Source organism: Gymnoscopelus braueri (genome assembly GCF_963280865.1).
Source record: "Gymnoscopelus braueri genome assembly, chromosome: 10".
Classification (NCBI taxonomy): domain Eukaryota; kingdom Metazoa; phylum Chordata; class Actinopteri; order Myctophiformes; family Myctophidae; genus Gymnoscopelus; species Gymnoscopelus braueri.
Genome location: NC_137611.1, coordinates 7201727 through 7207817, shown reverse-complemented (window position 1 = coordinate 7207817; position 6091 = coordinate 7201727). Strand labels below are relative to the sequence as shown.

General features: G+C 41.2%; 1 pseudogene across 1 annotated transcript in view; it reads right to left on the bottom strand.

Moving 5' to 3' along the window:
• LOC308092844 (contactin-associated protein-like 4) overlaps window positions 1-6091 on the bottom strand; it is a 209148-nt pseudogene that overhangs the window by 123938 nt on the left and 79119 nt on the right. The window contains exon 8 of the transcript in view: window positions 4251-4391. The product of the transcript in view is annotated as a contactin-associated protein-like 4 (transcript). The remainder of the gene's footprint in view (window positions 1-4250; window positions 4392-6091) is intronic.

Sequence of the window (6091 nt, the reverse complement as noted above, 5' to 3'; positions counted from 1 at the left end):
AATGCATTTGAAATTAAATAAAAATGTTACTTTTCAGGATTCTAATTCAAAAATAGCAAAAAGGAAATCTGAATTCCCAATTCAAAAATACCAAAAATAGCAGATCTACAAGCTCAAAACGCGTCGCACTGCGACACGTTTTGAGCTTGTAGATCTGCTATTTTTGGTATTTTTTAAGTGATTACGCTAGATGCCGCTCTTCGTGATCTTAGTGATCCTACGACTTCGAGAGAAGGATCCACCCAGAAATTACCACATGTAAAACATTTTCACTCCATCCACTACAATGTTAAAGGATTTAGAAAAATACATCTTTCTCTGCTTTCTTGTTTTTTTCTACGAGAACAAGCTATATTCAACAGCCAATAACTAAAGAACGGAGGGTCGCGGTGACACGCTTTTTTTCCACGATGGAAGCAGAGACACTCATCCATCTTTTGCGACACTCTGTGTGTTGATCCTCCTGGAGCAAAATATTCTGTGGATCGTCAAGAAGACGCTGGCACTGGCTGCAGACTGTTTTGAAAAACTCTGGGCAGTGAATGAGTTAAAAGGTATAGAGTAAGTGATTTTCTTTGGTTTAAATAAGTGTTCTATATTCTGATAGTACTTATTGCTATAGAGTGTTTGTTCAGTAACAGGAGTCTCCATGTCTCTCCAGCTCTCTATTGAACAGAAAATGCATTTCCAAGTCGGGATAACAATTTTATCCAATCAGGATAGAGAACTCAGTCAGGATACAGAGGTGAAATTGGAAGTTGAGCAGACAAGATTGGAACTGGAACACTATAAAAATGAAGCTGATAAATGGGCACTCTCTCCTGATGAAAATTGTTATTGTTATACAAGAGTGTCACAGTCTGTCACACTCTCTTGTATAACAATAACTATGTGGGGGGTATAACCACTAGGTGGGGTTGGTGAAAGGGCCTTTCTGTGTGGGGTTTGCATGTTCTCCCCGTGTCCCCTAGGGTAGGTACCCTCACAAAAACATGCAGTAATCCTGGTCTCTATACTGCCTCCCCCTGGCCAGCCGGGGCGCCTGATGGAGGGGAAAGGAACTGGTTGGAATAACGTGTTCCTTCCAGGCGCTACGTCTAACCGGGAAACCTCTTCACTGTCGGGTGACAAGGTGGTCAGTTGGCTCTCATGCATTGAAGGAGGCATGAGCTCTGCCCTGGCCTCCCTAGGTTGGCAGAGGGAGTGTAGTTCCCAGGATTACATAGACAATTGGCACTGGGTGTAAAAAATGGGGTTACAAAATCGTGGGATAAAAATGTTTTTAAAAAAAAGAGTGTCACACAAAAGTAGTGACAATATCGGATCGACGGTACAAGCCGCTGAGCATGTAGATCAGCTATTTTCACTATTTCCAAATTATTTTTATTAATTCATTTTAAAGTTAAAGTGAAAGTATTTACGTGTGTCTGTGGGTTTTATTAGCCTGGGCATCATTCCTTTTCGGGTATATGATCCGGTCGGGAGCGGAAGTAGAAAAAAAGAAAAGTGACCGGATGGGCAGAACCAGAAACACGTCTCACCACAAAATAGGTCCGTGCTAATAAAATCCTTGATTCGGCATAGTTTAGCTTATTTATTAAATATAAATATGCGTGCACTATCCGGAGACTATTTAGCGTCTGTATTATCCCACGGGGAAATTCCATTTAAATAGGGATTGGGGAACCAAAACAAAGCGGCACCGCAAAAACCGGATGGGCAGAATCCGGAAAGAGGATTCTTTCTTTTTTTTTTTTTCAGTAGACCGGATCATATGGGTCTTTAGTAACGAACACCAGGCTTTCCTCCGAGGTGGAAAGACTGGTGATGCGAGGTTAGGGTTTTATGAATGCTGAACGAATGAAAAGTAGCTTGGACTAAATAACAACTACAGCATACTGGATCCACTGGAACACAGAAACACAGGTTCTTTCCCCACTTTTTCACTAAAAGAAAAAATCTGAGGACGTATACAAGCTTTTCCACCCGACAGCGACCATATATCCATTATGCTATACTTTGTGTTTTTGTGAACAGCGGTAATGACCCCAGGTCTGTCTATTGCTGAGGCTGCAGTTGTTGATAGATTGCAAGTGCAGGTTCCTTATCCCATTCAGAGCTGAGGCCCATTCAACAAAATGTCTTCTTCGTGATTTTTTCAAAACGTGACACGCTTACGAGCTTGTATATCTGCTGTTTTTGAAAGTATAGAATGATGGTTTAAGTGGTTATAGCAACGGGTCAGCATCTATACCAGGGGTGGGGGCAACTTTGATGATGGAGAGGGGGCCACTGTATTTCCACGCTCACTCTAGAGGGCCACATACTGTCGGGCCATTCTTTATGTCACACAAAAGTAGCAAAAATAGTCTTGAGCTTGTAGATCTGCTATTTTTGCTATTTTTGAATTGGGAATTCAGATTTCTTTTTTTCTATTTTTGAATTGGAATCCTGAAAAGTTACATTTTTATTTAATTTCAAATGCATTTAGTTATACTTTATGTTAACTTTATGAACTTAAATACAAATACATTGGACATAAAAAAGACATTAGAATTTTAATGCTAGTCATTAAGCTACTAATATAGACTGAAGTAATTAAAGCGGGTCATGTTTGCATGTTTGGAATTGTAACAGCTGAAATCAATAATATATCAGTATTCCGATATTAACCTGTGGGCCGCATTAAGTGAAGGTGGGGGCAGCATGTGGCCCCCGGGCCACCAGTTGCCCATGTATGGGTTATTATAGTGATGTAGCTCAAATCTAAAATGACGCAGATGTTTCCCCCGGTCTTAATGGGTTATACAGAGGACATCAGGCGTTGCTATCTTTATACAGTATAATGGTCAGGAACACACACACACACCCCCACCAGATCACATCTAAAAGCTCCTTGTATGAGAGCCCTCCTCCTCCCTCTAAAGCACAAATGTATGGATGACAGAGCTCCTGTGAAACTCGGCACTATTTTATGATAGCAGCCTCAAGCCACCTTTGCTTTAGCGCAAACAGGCACACACACACACACACACACACACACACACAGGCACACACGCAAACAGGCACACACACAGGCACACACAAACAGGCACGCACGCACGAGCAGAGCGAGAGAGAGAGAGAGAGAGACAGACAGACATTTACACATTTATGCGTAAGGTCATCTATCCACATATCAAAAACCCACATTTTCATACTTAATTGCCCGGGGTCCCCCAGGGGTACGTACGTTCTTGGCTTGTCTTTTGGCCCCCAAATAATTGGCAAAACACTCATATTTTTTTTATAATACAGTAACATTAACTCTTTGACTGCCAGAAATAAAACATTGTTTGCTATAAGCCACTGCCAGCGATTTTTCAGTTTTCCTTACCTTTTCAACTAGTCACATAATATTTATCTCCAGTATGATCGATCCCCCGATTGTTGCTAAACACGGAGGCTTTCTCTGTGCTTCCACGTAAAATGAATAATCATTGCAACCCCCCCGTTCGCTAGTTATAGGCCGTTGAATATAGCATGTCTCGTAATTGGCAGTCAAAGGGTTAACCCATTAAGACCTGAAGCCGAAAGTGTCTTGAGACAACTTGTTGTGATTTGACACTTTAATAAAATTGAATTGAATTGATTCTACAAATGTCTTCTAAATCCCAAACAGAATTCTGAAAAACGTATGTTTCTATGTCAGTGGTGCTCAAACTTTTTCATGTCAAGGACCCCCAACATTATATGTATTTGGCCGCCGACCCCCATCTCAAAATATTTTGTTCCAGGGACCCCCAGAAGCAAAGATTTCAGTTAAAAATGTTCGCTTTAAAAGAATAGATATTCAAAGATTTGCACACATTTTCACGATTTTTCAAAAATTGCAGATCTACAAGCTCGTAGCGCGGCACTCGGTGCCGCGCTATGAGCTTGTAGATCTGCTATTTTTGAATAGCCAAAGTGTAAAATAATGCCTTTTAGCTCAAATCAAAAAATGACACAGATGCGTTCCAGGTATTAATGGGTTAATATAAAACAGTGATACGAATAAATAAAACATTTAAGTATACTATGTGAATTCTATTGATCCAAGGTGGAAAACAATCGATTGATTGATCATTGAAATGAATAATGCAACGTGACCCACCCATCTGCCCCACTTGTTAAGTGGTCAGGTGGGGTGGGCCGCGAAAGCTTTCAATGTTTTCAAGTGGGCCCTATAGCTCCAGAAAAAGGTCGAGAACCGCCGTAAACGAACTGACCGTCACGGTGACCTGGTGGCTGTTGTGTCTGGCCATGTCTATGAGGTTGAGGCCGTTGTAGAGCACGTTCTCCAGGCAGCCGTGGAAGAAGGTCCTCTTCTTGGAGACCACGGCTCTCTGAGAGACAGCTCCCACACTCAGCTGTTTAGGCACAAAACAATAATACAGTAGGGGAGAGCCGCCAAGATTGTAACGCGTCATGGTTGCAACAAGCATGTTTTCTCTTGATTGGTCAATTTTCTCATAACGTCATCACATCAGTATGTGACCAGTGCTGTAATGAACGTGCCCAGGAAGTAGGAAGTATTTTCATCCAGACTAGAGAAAGTTATCGCAGAAAAACTGATTTATCTTAAAGTTAGTACAAAAATTCACCTTGAGTATCTTTGGTCTACAAATCTTTCCTTTAATGTTGTCGAGCTAAAATCCACATGGTTATCTGCATGTATCTGTTCTTCATCAGTTTACATCGTTTTATTACTCTATGCACGTTAGTTCTGTTCTTTAAACAAAGCCAAAGCAGTGGAGCACAGAGCGACCCGATTGTAACACCCATCTGTTTAAGTGTAATCAATGGATTTTCCCATGGAATTCACTCAAACTGCCATCCCGGTAAGATTTCATAAATTCCTTACGTTTGATACATTATCTTATCACATCCTTGGTATGAAAACAATGTAAAACAGTTGCTTGAAATGAATATAATTGATTTAAGCTGAAAACGATTTGTTTAATGCCGTTTTTTAGCAGTGTTACTTTTGTAACTATGGCTGTTACAATTAGTCTGATAAGCGCTTAAAATGTAACGTCGGAACAGCGTCCACTTTCGGTTTAATAACTCACGACCTGTTTTATCAATTGAAAAACTTTAAGTGGTTTATTATAGCAGACATGTGTAGGTTCTTTGCTTGAAAATTATGTAGGTAAAACGATCGCCGAGTAAAAGACAGAAAAGTGAAAAATGTTACAATCTTAGCTGCTCTCCCCTACATGACGGTTACTGTACATAATGGTAGGATAAAAGGCACAGTACTGTATGTGTTTCATAGGTCCAAACAATTGTGCAGTTGTGGTTAACACTGTCTCACAAAAAGAAAGTCATATATATATTTTTTTTTACCAAACATGTGACTTGAAGGGGGGGGGGGCAAAAAAAGTATTTTGGGGAATATATGATTTACGATTCTGTGCCTATCGTGACATAACTCGGACGGCGCTGAGTCGGTTACATGTCATTGTTCCGACATTACTAACCCTATCCCTAACCCTAACGGCACACGGAAGCCACGTAGTCAGAGTAGTGGGATGTCGGACTTATGAGCAGTCACCGCCGAGTCGGCTCAAAGCGGACTTCGCAGCGCTCGGCACGGCGACTCGCTCGCTTTAGCTCACTCGGCGGTGCCTCCCGTGGCTCAAGTCCGCTTGAGACCGTTCCTTGGTCGGATCGTAAAAAAACGCTGAGAACTGGACTTCCACGTTGCTGTAATGCGGAAGTCCCGGAAAGTGCCTTTTTCCACCTCTTCACGTCACATGTTGACGTTTGGTCACAAAGTCACAATATGCCTTTTGGGGAGTGAGACGGTGTTAATTTTGACAGAAAATTTTGATTTAGTTTTAGTCATAGTCTTTTGAAAAAATCCTTTTAGTTTTAGTCATATTTTAGAGATTAGGAAATGCATAAAGATTATAGTCGACTAAATCTACAGTTGATTTAGTCGACTAAAATGTATTGTGGCGGTGCCTTGATGGCGTCGTAATGGCTGATTTTACACTTGGTTGCATGCTGAAAATAGCCGATCTACAAGCTCACAACAGAGCACAACACCCGCGCACAACCAAAC